This window comes from Varroa destructor, unplaced genomic scaffold, assembly GCF_002443255.2.
Source record: "Varroa destructor unplaced genomic scaffold, Vdes_3.0 BEIS01000007.1, whole genome shotgun sequence".
Classification (NCBI taxonomy): Eukaryota; Metazoa; Arthropoda; class Arachnida; order Mesostigmata; family Varroidae; genus Varroa; species Varroa destructor.
Genome location: NW_019211460.1, coordinates 5016095 through 5037883, shown reverse-complemented (window position 1 = coordinate 5037883; position 21789 = coordinate 5016095). Strand labels below are relative to the sequence as shown.

Sequence of the window (21789 nt, the reverse complement as noted above, 5' to 3'; positions counted from 1 at the left end):
ACCCATATTTTTATTGCCGACATTATAGCAATCTGGTTGAGTAGTAGACTCCATCAAAGAAGATCTGTTTTTCCTTCAAAGTTTCCTCAAAAGAGCAAGCCACTTCCATTGCTCTTTCATTGAATTCCTGCCTATATGGTTGGTTTTAGCTAGTAGCCAGCTCACGCTCAGATAAAAACACGCCGGTTCAACACTAGTTGCTGAGCCACGGGACCTTGGATCTACGAAGGCCTGTTGACCATATTACGAGTATTAACAAATAAATGTGGTTTAAAAATGAAAATTGTAGAACCTAAATTGTGATCTCTAATCATTTTATAAATTCTTAAATAATTTTGCTTGAATAAAATATGGATAACAAAAGACAAAACTAGTACCCCATCCAATGATAGCTTTGATGATATATTTTCTGTTGCTCAACTAACAAGAAGGCTGATAATACAACAAATGGCCGCCCAGTAAAAGTTAAACAGGTACAAAAGCTATATGTGAGTGGCTATGAACGCTAGTGAAGTTGAAAGACAAGATGCCCCAAAGATTTTAGTCAATCGTTGTTAAGTATTTCATAGAATTCTATGATGACTATGAGTCAGTTTCAATTATATAGTTTAGTTATAGGCAATCGTATGAATGCAACAGACTAGAGTGGTGTAAATAGTCTCAGAAGTTCTTATTTAATTTTAATTAAATTGTTTAATAATTCAAATGCATCGTTTACATAATCCGTGGATAATATCCTTTTAAATTTGTAATATTTGCCTTTATTAAAGTAGTCCGTCCCAAATATCAGTGTTTTTATTTCGATGCCAAAAGTGCCGGTGACTGGCTTTGGCAATTTCTTTTACGTTATCCAATGACTAAGACTTTTACTTCAAAAAAGTATTTTTTTTTTCTGGACGAAAGTTTTAGAAGCCCAGATTGAATATAAGAATGGGTGAAAGGCCGCGAAGTGTACGTTAGCGGGTTGAAACTTCGGAAAGGCTTCCGTCCAAATTTTTAGCTCTCTGCGCCAAGTACGCTTAGACAACAATTTTGCAACTTCTTTTAGAGTGCCTTATTTGAAGTGGACAAAGCTAGGCCTTTTATTTAAGTTTCTTCCATCCAGTTGTACTTCTGATAAACTAGTTATAGATATAATTTCCTATCTATAACGTCTGCATATACTTAAGCATTTTTAGTATTAAATTTAATATCCAACTGGTCGCCTCTTCACCAATAATCCAAGACAGATTAGTTTTGTTTGGCCTAACTCTGACATAGATCCTATCCTGCTGCCGAGGTAGATATGTTCTTGAATTAAAACATGCCAAAATCCAATAATTTTTTTATTTTTGTGGAAGCAATAATCGCCGAAAAATTTTTTTGGCAAGCCATTATATATTGAATTGAATAACATATTGGTTTGCGTAAAGGGGTGTATATGGTTAGCAGATTCCACCGTAATATTACAGTGTCCTGTAAGTGCTATGCAAGTCGGTTTATCATGTTTGGTTTCAACAACTCATGAGTTACTGGTTCCTCTAATACACTAATGCTGGTAGCTCAGAAGAACCGATCTTGCACCCATTTATCGAACAAGTAAATCTTCTTCTTAGGCTGTACGAGATGGGTAGCAGGGAATCTTCTATCACTAAATGCATCTCAATTTCAACAAATAGGATTTTATTTTTATGTTATAATCGTAACTGTACTTGCAGTTTAGTGGGTCACGCGCTTTGTTATTAAGTCAATGATTCAAGTGGCAGGTAGCTTCAGTTCTTTGAAGGCTTGATTGACGAAGCATTTATGGAAACAGGATCGTAAAGACAGGGACTAGAAACATATTTCATGATCACAGTAAGTGTTAGCTTTGGTTTTTTGACTTCCTGTTAAGAACTATCGTTCAGTAAAACAAACCAATGTCTCTGACTAACCTACTATGAGTTTGTCTCCCGCATTACGCAGGTATGGATGCTATGTAGATCTTTATTTTTATTTTATTTCACGACTTCTTACCGGTATGCCAGTGACTGTGAGTAGCGTCAGAATGACTCTATTTAGTCATTCAATAGAGTCATTCTGACGCTACTGTTGTAGGTATCTATACAGATTTGGGCGTAACTTGTTTAGCGCCCAGACAACGGCCAAACACTCCTCCCCTGTGGCGCCATTTTGCCTCTTGAACCGAGAAACGCCCATTTGCACAGACTACAATACCACCCACGTCACTATACGAGCACCGGCGTCAGGTCCACGCCGCTCAGGTCCGTCTGGACTTCGATCGTGTGAATTGGCAATCATAGAATGCCAATTGATGAACGGCAGTAGGAGACGCTATGGAACCTATTGCGACCGCAACCTTCTTAGATCAGAAAAATTCCCGCCGGGAAAATTCTATGTCCAACGTATTTCTCTCATAGAAAAGAAAAAGTTTGACGCCTTACAATGTAAACCGGAGGTACCGAAAACAGGAAACTTTTTGTAGATGGTTCAGATGATTTTCGAATTTCTAACAAAACAATGATGTCATCAAGACAGATTAGGGCTATTTGATACTGGAACGTATCTCACACTGGTTGATAAGCATCGTTTAAAAACATCGTCGGACATTAGCCAAGAGTTTTATACTTCAGTTGAGGTAGGTCGTCTGAATACAAAGTACAAATTTTCTTCCTGTCATCGAGTGTTTTAGGCATTTGCTAGTAGCCATTCATCAGGTCTAAAATGGAAAACATGTTGAAGGTACTATTAATTCGTTGCACCCTTCTATTGTGGCCGCAATCCACACAAAATTGAATCGATTTCGCTCTTCCTTACCAGAACGATCGAAGAAGTCACGGAGTAGATGAAGGCTTGATCATGTCATTATCTAACATCTGCTATAATTTTTTTGCGCTGATGCGACTTGCTACGGATGTGCGAACAGGAGAGGATCGTCACTAGTAGTGTGACTGGCTCACCAAAATCAATACAAGTTTCAGATAGCTTCTCCGCTTTTCAGGTTTTAGCCGACATAAGGACGGCCCCTTGATGGATGAGGTATCGTATAGAAGGCTTCCAACCTCATTACTGCTACACACTTGCACGGTTTAACCTGATATCCCCTTTCATCGTCAAACGGCAACCGACCGGTCGCCGTTTGACGTTGGTGCATAAGATTTCACACGCCTCTTCCGAACTAGCAGTCACAGGATCAGCAAGCTGTTCATAAGAGATGCACTCAAGACCCAGTTTACCTTAATCGCGAATAGCAGTAACCTGACGGCTGCAACTACCCGCTTCGAAAACTCCAAATGTGGTAGTTGGCCTTCCTTGGCCACGACCGGACAAAATCGGCTAAGTAGACGTTGCGACATATCGTATTTAGTTACAACTAAATTGTTTCTTCTGGGCAACCAGTCAATTATGGCATCGTAAACCAAGTCGACTTGGTTCGTATCGTAAACATCGAAGTACTCGATGTCGTCGACTTGGTTTTCTCCGACTCTGAACTTTATTTTTCCAGCAAAAGCTAAAGACTGCTGTCGGGGATCGACGTTTCGTAGCCTGAATCAGGGACCATGCGTCGGCGTGTTCCAGAAGTCCGGTCGAGACGATACCTGTGTCCACGCCGGTATATAGTACGGTTCCAGCTAACCCCACATTTTCCCATTTGACGTTGACTTTTAAACTCCGAAGGCGTAGCGATCCCGGCGAATCGGACGACGGAACCGAGCTGGTGCAACCTTGTGTTCGACTCTTGGGCCCACGGGCTGGAAGTGGCCTGTTTACGATGACACTAATAGTACATCACGTCGGCATGACGACCCGTGCCGTGCCGTGATCAAATGCAGCCCCCGCGGATCCGTTTGAACAATTCTTTTCGTGGGCATATATCGCTGGGTGAAACGTTCGTGCATTTCCCCGTCCCAGCTCTCAGCTTCTACATGTAGGTCATATCATGTCAACGCTAGACCACGTGGATACAGCGTCGCGCGTCGCACCAGCTGTTCCTGTGGCCACTTGTGCCTAGAAGTGCGATCTCCTTTAACCATTTAGCAAGGCAGCTCCTGTCAAAAACAAAGGGTTCAGCCCTTTCAGCCTGCTCCAGACTCTTCACGAAGTTACGGATGAAGTCGCGCATATTCTCTAGGGCTCCATCACTGCCACCAAATCTGCAACAATGACGAAGTTCAATGGCTAAAAGCAGGCAATCTACCGAATCTCGCGGAGCCAGAAATACATTAATCGTAATCATAAAATTTATATGAGTTTTTCACAAATATATTTATGCAAAGAATCAGTAGAAAGAGCACTAAGCTTCAAGGTTGCTCTATTTGCGCGGTAGAACCATCGGTAAGTCCCCTTCTGGCTTTGAGTTGTGGTCGAATCGTTACGACAAGTTGAGTTGCGGGTGCTATCGTCTATTCCCAAATGAACGTAAACGTTTATAGTAATTGCGGCAAATATTTCAGCCGCACTTAGAGATACTCCGATCAGGAAGCGTGTCGAATTAAATTATTTGATAGCGGTTTGTATCCCTTTACACTTTCTCTCACAGAATTATCTCTGCTCCTACCAAGGATTATTTTTTTGCCTGGGCTGGCCTTAAAAAAAGAGAGCTATAAAACTTTCTAATACACTGACGGGGTTGTGAAAATCGGCTTGTTGAGGACCAAATCGAAATTAAAAATCACCGTTCTGAAACCCTCGATGAATATTATCAGGCCATTCTAGATCAAAAGCCATTTAAGCTTGAAAAATAACTAAAACAAAAATTATTGAAAAAGTGATATTTTCTTGGGGCTAGCCGTTGCATTTCTGTAAAGGAAGATTATTTGTGTAAAGGGAATATTGGGGTTTATTGAGATACCTTCAGCTTAGTCCAGTGGCTTACATAATGTAATAAACACCAGCCAATATTACAAGCAAAATGCACACAGTTTTTTTTTTTTTTTTTGAAAAATCCTTGAATTGCATTTTCATACTGAAGTGAGCGAGCTTATTTGGAAGATTGGCTAATGCGTCCTGAAGACATTATCAGTGGAGGATTTAATAATCAATAAATTATTGTTTCAATCGACTTTTGTCATATTTATTATCACAGAAAATGGTGCTTCGTCGTTTTAATTAAAGCAAAGTGCAGTGCAACACTTCTGACCAACGAACAGGTAAACAGCCACGCTCATAAGATACTAGAAAAGTTTAAAATATTACCCAATTAAATAAAATGCATAATCCCTATATGTAGCTTTTATGGATTCGAGAAATTTAGATATATCAACCTAGGTTTCTAGAGGATAAACTAAAGCCAACCTTAACAAACGCATCTCTATACATGACGATTTAGGCCTCTGCACGTAATCACCGAAAATGGCAAAGCCAATTCAATCCAATTTCATTGGCCTGGTGCACGGACAAAGGATAACACAAGAATTCCCGCAGCAAATTCGTACTTTTGTTGTGCGGGAGTACAAATACGCGGAACGCACGAATAGAAAAAAATCCGTCTGAAGTGCATGCAGTACCATAGATAATAATGAAGAAATCTACCTTTAGCATTGAATAGTTAAAATAGTTGAAAATAATCAAAACATCATATTATCGCCAAAATCTAGATACGAACATAAAGATTCCTGGATCTAATGTCAATATTTGAGCATTGGAAGTAAAGCCAAATCGAAGGCGATGTAGAAGCAACACCACTAAAAATAGGTCGTCATATTCAATGTAACAAGCAAAATATCCATCAAGATTCTGCAAAACACTAGATCGTATATGAAGAAGTGTGTTACGGCTCTAAGCAGCTAAATACACAAAATCCGCAATGCCTAGACCACCTTCCGGAATATTTTCAATTTCCTGGAAAAAGACATTCTGGTAAATGTTTTCTTGTTAATCATCAGGTAAATCGTTTTGAAATATCTGTAACCAAAACGTCTCTCAGAAGACCCCATAGACAATGACCCGAAATCCAGTCCAAATATCGACAGCGTCGATAGGGAGGGCAGAAGCACCCAACTGTTTTTGGTCCTGAACTTAGACAATACTTGAAATGACCATACAACTTATCTTGCCCGGTTTTTCAATCACAGCTCAGTATTATAAATGTCTTACATTTTTCAAAGGTTTAAGCAAAATTAAAACGCTAGTTGTTTATGATCACAGCAGTTAAACCACATCGCTTATTTAGCATCAGCCTCAGCGCAGAGACACGATTTTCCTTTTGTTTTATAGTTTAGAAACAGTGTTGTTTTTTCCATGTTGAAATACTTAACGACAGGATGAACAGTGTTCGAGAACAACATCTGGGATGCTGATGAGGTCATGAAGGAATTCTCAGATGACGTCTCAGTTACTTCACTTTTATTCGAAGATCAGAGTGAGTGAGTATCATCAGCGGCAACGGAGGATCACGTCAGTATGGACGCAGTCGACACACAGTAATAATAAATATAACTTTCTTTTAGTGCTTTCTATTAAACAGCTGCTCGCTGGAAAGATCGGATGTTATCGATTGCCTTACTACGTTCATGACTGCAAACTAGGTTGAACGGCAGCAGAGGACCATAGCGGCCAAATTGGTGAAGGAGTCCTGATTTCGAGCAATTAGAAGATCGCATTTGTTCAATTTTCCCGAATCAACGCGCGCTCAGAAACAATAAAGATACATCTAATATTGCATGATTACCGTGTGCCATTTCATAGAACTTCGAACCTCAGTAAATATCGTTGTTGTTTTTGGACCTGAAGGAAGGGAGGGAGGGAGGGACGGCATAATTTAAAATCTACTGACCATGAACTGAAATCGTGTTTGCAGTACTATGGACATAATGTACGGGCATGTTGTTTCGGAATGTCGCAGTTCTCCAAGAGCTCTTCATTCCAACAAAATAGTGACAGAAGAATATACGTTCAGCTTTGTTTGTTGCATTAGAACGGAACACAATGCAGAAGCAGAAGCTAGTGAAACGGCTTCCGAATAAATTGCAGAACAACTGGTTGAAAAAGTTGTATCGTTCAGAGTCGAAATTTATCTGCGATCCACGGACATGTTTAACGGCGCCTCAGATAGTCTAAATTGTATCTTTCTGTTGTCACACGTGCATAGCCCGAAGAAGTTCGTCAACATGCAACCCAGTTTGTCAACGTTCCAAATAGCATCCATATGGTTAATGCCAGTGAACGCCGATCACCATTGACAAATAGGTGGGCCAGATGAAAATTTTGCTTCCGTTTCCAAGACATGCTTGAAGTACTGTCGGCCCAACCCCTGCCTTTTACCTTTTCGAGGCTCCTTTTTGGCGAATTTTTCAGTCTGCTTCGGACCAGCCTTGTCGATCAAGTCCGTGAACGTGGTGACCGAAGTGACCTGATTAACAAACGTTTGATTTCCGTTACCCTGGTCGCCCAAACGTGTAATGATCTAAGCTAATTTCTAAGAGCAGCTGCCAGAACATTTCGCAGCTATGATAGACACAAAATGATTGGGCTGTTTCAATAAACTTTCGATATTTTCTATATTGATTTCGAATCGGTATTCGAAATGGTTGCCGATGATAAATGTTCACCGAAGTAGCACTTAGAAAAAACTGTGTGAACTGGATTACGTGCTTTCTAAGAAACTCGAACTTGTTGGTATAACGTGTACTTCTCGGTCATGTTCGGCTCATGCAGGAAAAAACGCTTGGTCCATTTATGCACCTTCTACGATAGGCAGAATCCTAAAGATCCGTTGACGAAGCGACAGCGTCCGTAGTAATCAATGACGAGCGACAAACGACTCTATTGTACAGCCATTGGAACATTTCTGGGAATAATCTCCTGATTCTAAGTTACCTTCGCCGTGCCGGTTTCGAGAAGTGATGCAAATAAAATACGTTATGAAAGATCTGGGCGAATTTACCGTCACTTGCTAAAGTATAACGCTCGTGCGGCTGAAACTGCCGCATGACAAGCTAACTGAATAATATGTTTTTAAACTACGCACAGAATTGTATAAACAATTCATTAATTCTGTTTACGGAACGCTTCGCCAGCGTGGCTCCGCAAGCGGTGAAGTTATAACGCTAATGATGCAAAAGAAACTCGTACGACAACTTGTTCGCCATCTTCGTATGAGAACGCGCGACGTAAAGCAAACTAATGTCTGTATTTTAATTACGGCAGCAAAACGATGCGGAGACGTCGAAACAAATATGCCTAGACGATGACAAAGCGGAGCGGTCCCCGTATAGGGTTCAAACAATTACCCAGACCTGTGAACACCTTCAAGCAGCAAAAGCTATCGCTGAAAAGCACAGTAGTGAACAACCTTCATGCCCGTGTCTAGCCTATGATACGTGTTTAAACCTTCGTTCGTCGCGAAACAGAGCGTGTTCCAGCCTCCAGTAAAGAAAAATTCGACGATCGTATAGTTATATCCTACCAGGTCATATCTGAGAAACAATGTGTCACTTGTTAATTTACTAATACTTTTTAATGTTACTACGCTGGACGACCAGCAAAAGTGATTCTTAAAATCCAGCCAGCATCGTCTGCGTCGTTGTGCAGTAAAACGATGGATGACAACAATGATTTACGTATAATAAAAAGCTTGCGGCAATATAGTACAGGGTTCGACGCAAACGACGGCTGCGGATGTTTGGCTCACGTCTGTAATAACCATTTGGCTTGAACGAGTGCAGATAACACCAGTTGGCGCTGGCAGCTGTTGGCAACGCTTGTGTGCGTAGTAAACGTACACTTGAGCGTTCGAGTAATCAGTGCCAATGAAGAAGCTCTTCATGTACCATTAGGAAACAATGCTGAAATAAAGTTCACGAGCGTATTACGATTGTTAATATTGCAAAAATGCTAAATACTTGGAGTGGAAAAACGGTAAAAAAATACAACAGAAAAAAAAAGCCGAGGAAGTTTTCAAAGGGAGAAAGGCACTTCCAGCTATAATTAACAATGATGAATATTTACAAATAAACGCGCCAACTGCTTTGCAGAATCTAAGCGAAGTAGCCACTAGTGAAAATACTGCTGGGCAGTAGCAGCTATATAATAAAAAAAGCCAACCTTGTGCTCTTAACTACGACAGACGACCCGTCGATTGAATGAACGATGATATACCGAAATAAATTAGCGTATGAAAAGTCTGCTCATGCATGTTAAACGTCAGCCAGTTGTTAAAGGCACAGCATCATCTAGCTGAAGACCCTGATATACGCTGCTCAACATTCGAATTTATGGTGCTTAAGAGATAGCCGTGCGCATATTCGACAAGGAAAAAACGAAGATACGTGCTTGTTTGTTCAGCTTTAAATTCGAGTTCACTGAGCTTGGCCATACGCGTCAAAATTCACAAACACACACGTATTCAACCTGAAAAGCTAGAACGCTGTTTCGTCGCTTTGGAGAAATGAAGTTCGAAGTGTCTTCCGTGCCAGATCTGTGGCAATGTTAACTGAAGACTTGCAATCTGCATGTTATTCGAAGGAAAGTATACGCGACAATAATTAACAAGTAAACAAAATCTACACAATGCGCTTACATACAAAATATGAAATTGGAAATATGCATTAAAAACGGTAAAGCCCAGTACTGCTAGAGCTCTTACCTGCGCGTCTGAAATGAGTGTGATCCTAAGTGTTTTTCGTGTAGTAAACTTAAAACGTTTGCTGGGGTCTCGTAGGTCAGCTGAAATTCATCTGTGGAATGTACACCGCTGTGTTAAAGTTAAATCCTACTTTGACTGCTGGGGCGGTCAGTCTGGGCATCGGCTAGGCCGTTGAACCCTAATAAACTCAAAGGTGAGGTTCAATCCATTTGATCGCCGCGCTATCCCTATTTCTACGTTCAATATACATTATAAAATATCTATTCAAACACGTCAAAGTTCCATCGAAACTGCGAAATAAAATGACATCTGTCGATTGTAAACAATTATTAAACAACAGTAAAGGCTTATTATCATCCATTCAGTGAGACATTTATCTGAGAATTTGACTTGGCAAGCGTAATTTGTACGCCATGACAATAAACTTAGCAAGGAAGCATGTCTGCACACTTTGTCTTGTCGAAATCATTCATATTACACTTCAAGTTCCTTTAAAATAACTGAAAGTTTATTTGCTGGTAGCTTGTTGAGCGTTATCGATCTATCATTTTATAGACAAACTTAAGTAGCTATCGAGGAATGTGCATACGATTGCGTCATAGTTATGTAAAATTGATCTCTTATTTGCGTCACAAACATAGATATATATTCTTTTTACTAATATTATTGAATTGAGGTACATGTTCGCGCAGGGAAGTCCGTCATACTATTCTCAAAATATAACTTAATTTGTTATGTATATGGAAGGAAATCTATATACCAAAAACGTATCTAAGACAGCGGGCGGGACGTATAAAGAGATCGGCAATAACAACAAACCTAATGTTCGCGTTTATTTGCGGAGACAGTTGACATTTTCTAGGTTCGGAGGGTCTGCGTCTTAATGCCATAATTCTGAAACAATGCTAGCAATGAAAAAAAATTGACAAGGCTTTGTAGCCAAACAACTTGATGATACCTGAATGAGTTACAGAGATTACGGAAGGTAGAATATACACTATTGAAATTAATAAAAGTCTCTGTACGACTGCAAAAACAGTACTACCGCCCACAAAGGCATCAAAATCAGCATTAGCTTTAATAGCAGAGATTCCTCCTGCAAATATCATACGCCGAGCAGACGCGCTATCTTTTGTAAGCTGTTCTCAACTGTGATTTATGTTTAATTCTGCGGACTTGCCAGAAAATTTAACATTTGTCAATAAATCTCGGATACCATCAAGATTCAAAATATTGTTTTCGTAGTACCTAGTGTTGTTATAGAAAACTAGCTAAAATTACCCTCATATCCATTGAAACCATGAATTTTCGGCGCAGTAATCCTCCCAGCGTCGATTTTCATTTGCGTAGTTTTAATGGATAGTTTGGTAGGCCATAGATCTACTTTCGGATCCAGGAACATATACATTTCTTATATATAATATTTTATTAAACTTACATATAAACGTTTGGTACAAGAATTTCACTACGATGAGCGCGAAGCTATCCCGATACTGATAATACTGAATATATGTATTTAATCGATGAAACGTAGTGTGACATATGTAACCATGTATAACTACTGCGAGTACGCATAAGCAATTTCGAAAAGAAATTAAAAAAGCACCATTTTGACAATTACGGTGGTGTAGTGAGGTGCACCTCAGCGCTCAAAAGATGAGCATGATATACATGGCTCGCTGCGATCAGTGCAACAGATCCTAATCAGAGATAAGTTAGCAGACCATTTTTTTTCACATTAATGGCCAGGGGTGTTCGATGCGGAGGTACGCCGAAGAGTGCTACCGTTTATTCGAGGTTACCTGTTGATATGACTTGGGCTGAGTGCTGTTTGACTCAGTTTGGAATTAAACCTTGACCTGTAAACTTCATTTCTAGAATTTACGATCTCATTCTTATCGGGTCTATTTCATCAGTTCGTTTTCCCGTCTACCTACACCATATACGCGTGTTAGGCAGCTGTTGCTTGCCAGCTATAAAGCATCGTTTCAAGGTCATATGACATACGTGCTGGCACCGGATGTGACGGAGTTCATATTGCAGAACAGACATCTTGCACATAAGTTGTCGTAACCACTACACCATCAATTGAAGGTCCCAGCTGCGTTTTTTTGTTCTGTGACATTGATATATTGATATGTGGCGACTAAGCTCATATGCCGCTCAACTCGAGTTCTGGAAGCCTCTAGTTGATCGGCAAGTACAAAATTTCCTATAAGATATTCTAAACAATCTGTACGCCAATACGTCAGATTAAAACAATGGTTCTTGTACCTTTTAAAGAGGACCTTCCCCGCTTTCTTTCACTTGACATTTGCTTCTGACGAAACAGCGTTCTTTGTTCTACCAGTCCTGCTCTAAAGACGTGCTGAATCGGTATTATGTTGTAAGTGCAATTTCAACTCGGAGGAACCTCAGATGGAAAAAAAATGTGTTTTCGGCACATTTTATACCATGCGTTCTTTTTGAGGTTAACACCCGGCCGAAAAAAGCCCGAGACGTTTGCCTTATGCACATAGCATAATAGCTTTTAGTTACAGGAATAAACATTAACAAAACCCCAGAAACTTTCTTTCCAACTAAACAAATACCTCTGCTGTGTTATTAATAAAGGCAGTGTTTGACAAACTCCCACTTTCCTTTAGCAAGCAAAAACTGGAGCGTTTACGTGTCAGAAAATGTGACAAAGTATCAAAACGTAATTTTTATTATTAATTTAGACTTAACTCCAGCATATCGTACACGTAGAAAATGGCAACAAGGTTGCCTGACCTAATGACGCCCAGGCTTCAAGTGTGATCTTTGATTTTAAGACTTTAAGTGAAATTTTTGTCAAAACTGGGATATTCCAACTGACGTTGTCCCCTAGCACCGCGTAACTTTTTCATGAAAAAACTACCGATCTATATTAGTCCTGTAATCAAGGTCGCTGCTTGACGCCGGTTGCGGCAAAGGTCGATTTAGTGTTGTACTCAAAACCAGCTAGAATTGGCACCAAACTGTCCTGCTTATATTGTGCTTATATTTAGTAGCATGAACGCCGTAACAAATACCGCTGCACGTTCCATGGCGAAGCATACATTATATTACCAAGCTAATGCAATAAATACACAGTATGCACACTGTGATACCATACTGTGCTCCGAGCGAGATATGTTTGGTGCTTATTCAGGCATTCGTTAAGGCAACACATTTGCGATCGAGTGTGTGGTTCAATCAATAGATGTCCACTTAGCAATGGATGATACTACAGCGCTTGATCAAGTAAAAAAAAGGGAAATCACAAAAACGGATCAGTCAAGGGAAAAAGTCATGGAAGAAGCAAGCAAGTAAGCCTGCAAGCAGTTACATTGCGGGTACGTACACTGTCCTTTGAGCATTGATATTTTGCATCTTCAAGTGAGCAGAAGTATTTGCGGTCATCTCGATCGATGCTTTCAAACGATGTTGTTATTGCAACCATTTATCTATTGTTTATTATATGAAATAAATTTAACGATATTATCTCCTTTTTTTTTTAAATTAGGCACTTTTCCATTTCAAAGTGCCGCGATTTCGGCCTGTTGTGCAGTCGTCTATCATAGAGCGCAGCTCAGAAAGCATGCCTGCCTTATTTTAGATATCGGATCGAAAAAGGCCATGCGGAGCTGTCGAATGGGGTAAGTCTCTACAAATGAGATCGAGTGCTGCCTTCGCCTGGAGAGCGGCGAAGTCATTCGTGTGCATGAGGCAATGAAAAATCGAGTACAAGGGGCGATTAGGAATTTCTATTTGAAAAATACATTTCCGAGGGGAATTTAGCCTAATCCATGCCAAGCATCGTTTAATTTACTACTCTTTCAAAGTCCTTCGGATTCAAACATTTTTACGTTAGCTGTGTACCACCATCTCCATGCCACAGACCTTCAAAGCGTTAGCTTTGATTGTCCTGGATATGACGGGTTGTTGACCAGTTATTCTTACCGTAAGACTGAGTGTTCGGATATATTGAAAGGACAGTTAGATAATATACAACTGTAATTGGTTTCGAAAAACACAATCAAATTTTTGGACCTCATTCGACTAGAAAGAAGTGCCTACGCAGCATTTGAAATTATCGGCGACGTAGCACTTTAGGATCTCAGCAGGCAGAAAAATTATCATTGCACGGCTCCGGCCTTGTGACCCCAGAATGTTTCAGCTATACGGGACGCTTCGATGCCTTCAACCCGTTTCTGAAATGAAAACATTCTTTGGGTCTTCAACTATGGAAGAACTCGTTGGTTTTATATCAATAAGACTAGCAAAAACGAGGGATCTAAAGTGATTGCCAACAAGGAATTTTGGAGAGAGGTAGGTATCGGTCTCCGTGACAACTTGATGGGTAACGCATTTGCCTGCTAATCTTATGTGTAGTGTGTGTGTGTTAGTGTGCGTTAGAACACGAGCATAGCTTTGCTTCGTGGTGGGATGTAGCCATTCAATGCAATTCCTTACAACGTCGAACTCAAAACATGGAGGTGTCAGTGGAAGCCGTCAACTAATACGGCAGACTTCCGCACCGATTGGCTACCAGCAACACTGAAGTAGGCAGTAGCCTTGATGAATCTTGTACTTTAACCAATCTCGCGTAGTGTGTTTTTATGCAGAAAAATGTGAATAGAAGCCAAATATACGCATTGTTGAGGAATCTTCACTTCCGTCTCCCTGCAAAAGTGTCTTTTTTATGCTCCACACTGTGAAAATAATGGGAAATGTAGTTGTTTAATAACTTTTTTTTTGCCCTGAAAAATCTCTTATGCTCGAACAGTTGAACCTAACAGACAGTTGGATAGTCCCGTACCCATTTACGAACGAACCTCGAATCGACTAGCCGAATCGAGGCCGTTTCCGTATCGATCGGCAGACCACAACTCCGTACATCGGTGGACGCCGAAAATTCTTGGTATTTGCTTGCGCAAGCTTTTGAACCATGCGTGTCATGAATAGAGTATACAGTGGACCTCCGTAGGACTTCTACAAACTTCATTTGTTAGCTAAATTGACGCGATATCTATTTTCGTCAAATAAGCCAAGGGATAGCTCGGAAACCGTTCCAACTCTGATCCATAAACTCGTCAAGGAAAATTGGAAATGGAATTGAAAATGGAACAACAACAAAACACGGCCATTGAAATGGTTCTGATGAACAGGCTTGCAACACTGACTTTAGGCCCCAGTTTCTAAGTTGATGAAAAAGCGCACGAATCTTTTGCGAACACAAAAGCATCCAGTCTTCTATATGCGCGATGCGGCATGGCCTCAGCCTGTGCTGCGATTGTTGCAACAAAGTGTTTCATGCTGCATACTGAATAGCTGGTGCGACAGACCTGCTGGTTGAGCCAACGAAAAATTGAACATGTTTTGCAGCTTGCCAGCAGTAAACGTGTTCAACCCAACAATCTATTAAATGTATAGATCACATACCGAAAGCAAAATCACACTCCAACTGCATTGTGTCAAATCTTCCGAAAGCGAAGTAGAAGTTCTCAAAGCAAGACTATAGGCCTACCAATCACGCCCCTGTAGAGTGAAAGAATGGACATGTCCGAAAGGCAGGAAAACCAGCCATATTGTAACACTGTCGATAAAGCACATTTTGGCGATCGGCGACGCTATGGTCGAGTCCCCAGAGCAGTTTTTGCGAGAGCCCTCACCTTGGGTCAGGCAGATAGGTGTAACTAGTGTGATAATTGAACCGGAGAGACATCTTGAGATTTCAAATGGCCCGGTAGCCATCTTGCTATAGGCAGCACATCATGAGTATAGAGAGTCCGAAAAAGACGAACTGGCCAAGAAACTGAAAAGACTCTTTCCAGAGCCCGAGCTGTGTGCGTTATCCATTTCTCTTGTACTCCATCAATCTTCCATTGTCGGACTGTAAGGCCGCTAACGAGATAATTACTAAAATGACAGTTCAAAAGAGTGCACACTTCGCTGTTGAAGCTCTTTGAATCGCACGCCATCAAGTTACTGAGATAGGTCAATGCAGCTTAGAAGATTGCATCGCCAGCTAAATAAAATACTTTTTTACGAATTAAGGCAAAGAAGACTCCCAAGGGAGAGAGGCAGTTGAATTTCAGGGACAAATGCTAGTAGCGCCAGTAATCCGCTACAACGCTACTCGAAGGTACAAAATACCAACATTAATGCCACAGCCTCTGCGAGTTTCATAAGGAAAGCAACGAAGGACCAGCGGCTCTTCAAGTTTGAAACAAAATTCTTTGTTATCCAATTCGATTATACAATGTGCTGTCGTTCGCTATTGAATTGCCGCAGCTCCTCCCATCACCGACTATCAGAGACTTCATGCATCAGGCCCCGGTCATGATGAAGAACAGCAGCTGAAAATTTCGAAGTCGGTCTCAAGCATGCTCTCAAAGCAGAGGACGAAGCCATAGTCGTGAAAAGTGCTGAAGGTCATTTAGAGAAACTGTTACGTTGGCATTGTTTTCATCGGAAGCTTGAGATACAGTCAATTTTCTTGTTTTCACGGAAATTTGCGTAATCGACACATCGCTATTTTACTCGGTTCACTGCTCTGCTCAGGAGCAAATGGACTCTGGTTGTTTTAACGGCAGAGTTTCAGTGTTTTACTATTATAGAGTTGGGGATCTCATTTCGCGCCTTGTAAAAGGCAACGTCATGATCTCGTGTGGTCCCGGAACACAACCTGTGGCGGCGTCTGTCTGACCAGGTGTCGAGAAAGGACTTTTCGGCGGCCTACAAACAATGGCTAATTTCACTTTTGTCGCTCGTGGCGGACCGTAATGTGCGCCTAGACCAGCTCACCTCAAGCTGTACATCAGCCTTTTAAGGCACGCTGATGAAGCAATATTGTTAGTGCACACTCATGGTGGGTTGACTTGGAGAGCCTTTTGGGACTATTGCTTGCTACGAAAAATAATCTTTTACCGCACAAACTGGATACGAAGAATTGGCTTATGAGGTCCTGTCCCAATTAGTTTTGAGGCTACGTTGACATCTGGTTCTCGTCAGTTTATCTGGTCTGTTTTAGAACACATCAGCCTTAGTTTGATCGCAGTTCCCGTATAGTTTGTCATATTCAGAATGCCTTCAAGCAACTAGCAACACTACAATCCATAGCGGAATTCCTTGCCGCAGTGCTCAAGGTAATCCGCAGGATGACCTAGCGCACCTAGCCTAAAAAGTGTCGAAAATAGCACTAAATTGCTCATACAGGAGAGGCCAAGTATTAGCCATACAAATCGCTTACTCTCTGCTGGTCCATGTCTTGTCGTATTGGCGCGTTAGTGCTGGTCGACCGCTTTACCGGAATGCTATTTTCTATTGCTACCGTACTTAGGGGGTTTCATTGCTTGGTGGCGAAAGGCCAATGGGTGAGCCTGAATTGATAATTAGGAATTATCTGTTTTGGAAGTCACTCAGACTAAAGACATTATTAGAAAGTATGGTACTCAAAAAGCAACAGCGATTCAGGAGAGATCACTTGCCGACATCGATCAAACCTTAAGTGGTAATCGGCAATACACCTGCGTAGCGTTGGTGAACTTCAAAAACGTAGTTTATTCTGCCCTAAAGAATTTAGAACCAAGTTTTCTTGCCGGCGTCAGTGTTTTCGCGAATGCGTTAATGGCTCGCAATACTCCGGAGGAACGAGAAGGCAAATTGATAATTGGATTTTATGCGTTCTTTTTAACTACAACTCTTACCCAAAATAATAACTTCAACCTTCTTCTTCTCTTCGTTCTGTTTAAGGATCTACGCTATCAAATACGGAGGCCCAGAAATCTGGTAACGATTCTCGTTAATGCAGAAAACTTAGTTAATTACAGGAGCAGTCATTTTCATGTACAGCAGGTTCTAGCCATGCTAGGTTGTGCCGTCTTGAAATTGGGACTGTTTATCAAATTGAGGCGCTAAAATTTAGGAAAGGTAAGAGAGTTGCAACTTATGGTATGCTATACCTCTCTGGCCGACCACTGACGTACGTTAATGGATTCACCTATCTAGGGTTGATGATTTCGTTTAAGATTTCTCTTAGTTTATTTAGAAGTGCCCTAATAGCTTTATTCTCAGAACTCAATCCCAACCTATTGTTCCTCTCAACCGCTTTGCGACTCTTCATCCTCCGTCAGTTGTCGCATACGGAACGAGCCCAATCTGGAATAATCTCATAGTGGGTAATATTGAACATTTAAGACGAATAGGGGCCTTACTCTTTAAAAGAGCCTCGGGATTGCACCGGACAACGCGTAGGAGGCTTATCTGCTTCTTGGTAATAAACACCACTGTTTCCCAAGAACCTCCGTCGCCGTTTCAAGCTATCGTTAACCTCAGCACTTCGTGAAAGCCAGATAAAATGCGAAAAAGTTCGCGGAGGTCGATCCTAAACTCTATCAAACAAGGGCCATAACGGACGGGATTTGGAAGGTCTTGATAAAAACTGGTCTAAGAGACATATAACGACACGTTGTGCGGGGCACGGTTTTCAGTATCGTTTACGCAGAATACCGGAGCTTTATGAACCCGATAGTATTGTGTTTGTATTAAATAGAGACCTTAAGATCCATATCTTGCCTTTCGCTGCCCGCAAGCTTAATCGCTGGGTGACCTATCTCGGTAATTAAATGAAAGATGGCAGTAACACGGTGTATAGTGCAATCATTGGTAAGCCCTGAGTAATCGCGTGAACCCCAGTTTAGGTACCGTCCTATGACATTGGTATTAGGCAGGCTTGTGAACATTATGATAAGAAATGGGCATGGCTATGTATGTGTACGGTAGCATACAACGTATAAAGTAGCAAGTTGTTATAAATTTATATGTTTTATTATGTTATTTATTTATATGAGTGTTTAGAATGCTATTTGACAAAAGTGAATAAATAAGATTGGTTGGCTGATTAAAATCGAAAGAATTGGCACCACTGCTATTTTATTAGACAAAGCAAAGCTGTATTTTCTGCTAATTATCAATTAGCGAGTTTTGCAGTCTATGACTTCATATGTTTGTCCAATAATATTCTAAAAAAGCTCCTTTATAGGGTGGATATACACACACTTGTATTCCACCGAATTAGCGTTCCGGTCCTCTGATTTGATTCTTTCCTCTATCTGGGTCTATTGCCGGGTCGATATCAATCCACGAACTGAAAGTTTTATGAAGTTGAAGTTGAACTATTCATTCATTCAGAGTTACGCAAGAGGAATTAAGTCATACAAGAGATGCTTTGGAAAATATTTCGGCTAACATTGTTTTCACGTGTGATGCAACTTAGACGCCTTGATCTGCGTTAACGTAAAAATAAAAATACACCCAGAAACTCACTTCTGTTTTCCATTTCAGGGGCACTGGAACAGAATAGAAAGTTTTAATTCTTTATTTAGCAAGAGGCACATAACCACACAAAAGGTGTTATACCTAAACAATTGTAACAGGATAGATATTTTTTACGTTGCATTCCTTACGGACCAAAATAAGCAGTTTAAAATTAGCTTACTAATATAAATAACAAGCTATTTAGACCTTTTCTGACTATTCTGAAACTAAGTTCAAATAACTCATGCTTTTGAAATGGTTTACCTCGCCTTCAGCTAAAAGAGAGCCGACAAAGTGGATAATTTGTGCAAACGAACAAATAAATTATACAACGGTCGAAATTTTTTTTGGTTCATAGAGTACTAACATCTCTCGTGCTGGAATTACTGTTGATAGCATTTTTTGAAGATGCACTGATTTTGTGAAGACTGTTCTTACACAATGACATTGTCAGAGAATAAGTTACCATGCTATCGTGTAATAGACTGCTGCTGCTGCTGCTCACGAACGCTTAAACTGCTTTCCGGTAGTGTGCATGTTTCGCCTAACCCTTTATTCAGCGTCAATACCCCCGCAAGCAATGATGCTTGTGACATGGTGGGCCACGGATTTATCTACATTACGCATAGGGAGTGTAATACAAACCGCGATATTGTATAACGAAAGTACACAGGACATTCTCCTCGTTTCACGCTGGTCTACTTTGCTTTCTTTGTCTTACCCTAAAAAGTCTTCTTTTTAAAATTCGTATCGTTAATTCTCTTTGACTATCGACGTTTTAAGCGACTTCGTTTACCAAAAGCCTACTAACTGGCGATAATCGATTAAACTTTCTTCATCGAAAACTGGCCAAATTAAAAATGGCAGCCACATGACGCGGCTGTGGAAAGTGAGTTCATACTTAAAGTGGGACAGAAAGGGAGAGGGAGAGAGAGGGACTTCCAGCGGCGCCAACTTAAAATGCAATATAATAAAGCGTCCTTTCCAAATAAGTTTTTTTTTATTTTGAAAAGTTTAGTGGTGACTATTCTGTATCGTTAATAGGCAACAGTCAGAATAATATTGGTTCGTCGAGCAAGTTGAAGCCTTCTAACGAATATATATATATATATATATATATATTAAATGTGTCTATAACAATGAAGCGTTTGAGCATCTGCGTTTACTATTCTTTTCTTACTAAAGAGGCAGACAAACAGTGTGGGTATTTTCTCCAGTTTGTTAAACGTCATGCAATAAACCGCTAAGCTAAAGTAAATACCTACACGCTTTTTACATCTATTCGTTGTTCTATTTTCTATTTTTAAGCGTTGTTTAAGCAAAAAAAACCGCAAACATATTTAAGCCTTTACTGTTCATGACAAAGAGTCATGCAGATTGTACGCTTTGTCACCAAATACTTATATGACATTATAAGATAGTTAGACAATTATGTCTGACAAAAAGCTAAAAAAAGATCGATTTATGATGGTTTCCCAATCGCGCATACGGATTTTCCGACATCCGTACATTAGCCAAAAAACCTCGGTTCAACTGTGCATAAAAGTATGCGTGTTTCCTAACAAACAGTTCCAAAGTTCGATAGTTGAAGACTGCGCAAGGACCTATTTTTCGGATGCATCGCACTTTGAGATTTTGGGTGGCAACGATTAATATGTCCATAAATGTTACGACAGAAGATTCGATCTGCTCTTTGTAATTCAGAAGGTCAAGTGTCCGAGCAAAATGATGGTGTGGGCTGTAATTTTCATCTATGGCGAGGAACTTCTACAGCATCAGCGACATTATGGAAAAACAACAATATAGTAAGGTACTTCAGTGAAGTATTTTTCTATGACGTGGAAATTCATTGAGCTTGAATCCGACTGAAATGTGTGGCATTATATCAAATAGCGAGTCAGGAGTGGGCACGAATATCTCACAACTCAAAAACACAGTGCTCCAAGTATACGCCCCGGACCCGGGCGTGACGGAAATGGTGCAAGAGTTCATGTGGAGTATACCGAACCGAGTTGCACGAGTTGCCGCAGCCAGGAATGGAGGACCAAATACAGGCCTCAGTGATACGGTCTTTCTCCGTAATTTAAAATGTTTCTCAGCTTTTCTGTAAAGCTGCACGCAAATATTTAGTGTGCGTTTAGAGCTATCTGCGGTCAAACTAAGAAATGCGGAAAATTTTTAGGTGGCTTTATTTGATTGGCCAGCGGTTCACGCTCTCTCTCTCTCTCTCTCGCTCTGTATATATATATATATGTATACATATCCAGTGTGAGAGAGATGAGTTTTGCACACTAGTCTTAATCCAAGGTCTTTGATATATGGGAGTACTCAAGCTGTTGTTCGCTCTTAAACATTTTAGACGGGTGTTTCCATTGACTGAGAGATAGTTACGATGCTAAATTTTACTAGGTGACTAACTGAAATTTGTTTTGAAATATGTAGATTTATTCACAACAAAAATCGTAATTGAAGTTTGAAGCTTGACCTGAGTGCCAGCCTAAATTTCCGCATGAAGTAGACAACAATGAAATTGGTAATTACAGGATGCACAAGAATTTGAAAAGCTAAGCCGTAATGCGCAATATGCGTTATGGACAACGCTGACGCATTGTATTTAGATCCGTCTAACGACACGTTTTATGTATGTGATTACAATTGAACTTGAAGGACCCAGAACTATCAAGCCCGATTTCGGTTTAAAAAGTCTTTTGTACGAATTTATTTAAAAATATACAGTTGCTACGCTCCACATTTTTAACCGGCGATTGTGAAAAGAGAATCATTTTGAAGACTCAAGGTTAGGTTGCTATAGGAAGCTTAATATAATGGAAAAGCGTTTGCGTCTTTCGTCATACTTATGGCGATAGTTTTATTGTGTGTTTACGTTGTTTTCTAGTCCTATG

At 40.4% G+C, this 21789-nt stretch overlaps 3 long non-coding RNA genes across 6 annotated transcripts in view; 1 reads left to right on the top strand and 2 right to left on the bottom strand.

The window, feature by feature from the left end:
- LOC147754227 (uncharacterized) overlaps window positions 1–21789 on the bottom strand; it is a 46255-nt gene that overhangs the window by 8841 nt on the left and 15625 nt on the right. For all 3 annotated transcript variants that reach the window (XR_015317205.1, XR_015317204.1, XR_015317203.1), the window contains exon 3: window positions 3–231. This is a non-coding gene — a long non-coding RNA (uncharacterized LOC147754227). The remainder of the gene's footprint in view (window positions 1–2; window positions 232–21789) is intronic.
- Window positions 3548–5791, top strand: LOC147754230 (uncharacterized). The gene is made up of 3 exons (XR_015317531.1): window positions 3548–4314; window positions 5066–5129; window positions 5309–5791. It is a non-coding gene; the product is annotated as an uncharacterized LOC147754230 (long non-coding RNA).
- Window positions 18486–19740, bottom strand: LOC147754229 (uncharacterized). 2 transcript variants are annotated; one of them, XR_015317211.1, is made up of 3 exons: window positions 19254–19740; window positions 18896–18918; window positions 18486–18716 (listed from the first exon to the last, which is right to left on the bottom strand). It is a non-coding gene; the product is annotated as an uncharacterized LOC147754229 (long non-coding RNA). The 2 variants fall into 2 exon arrangements; XR_015317213.1 differs by having other exon boundaries at window positions 19353–19740.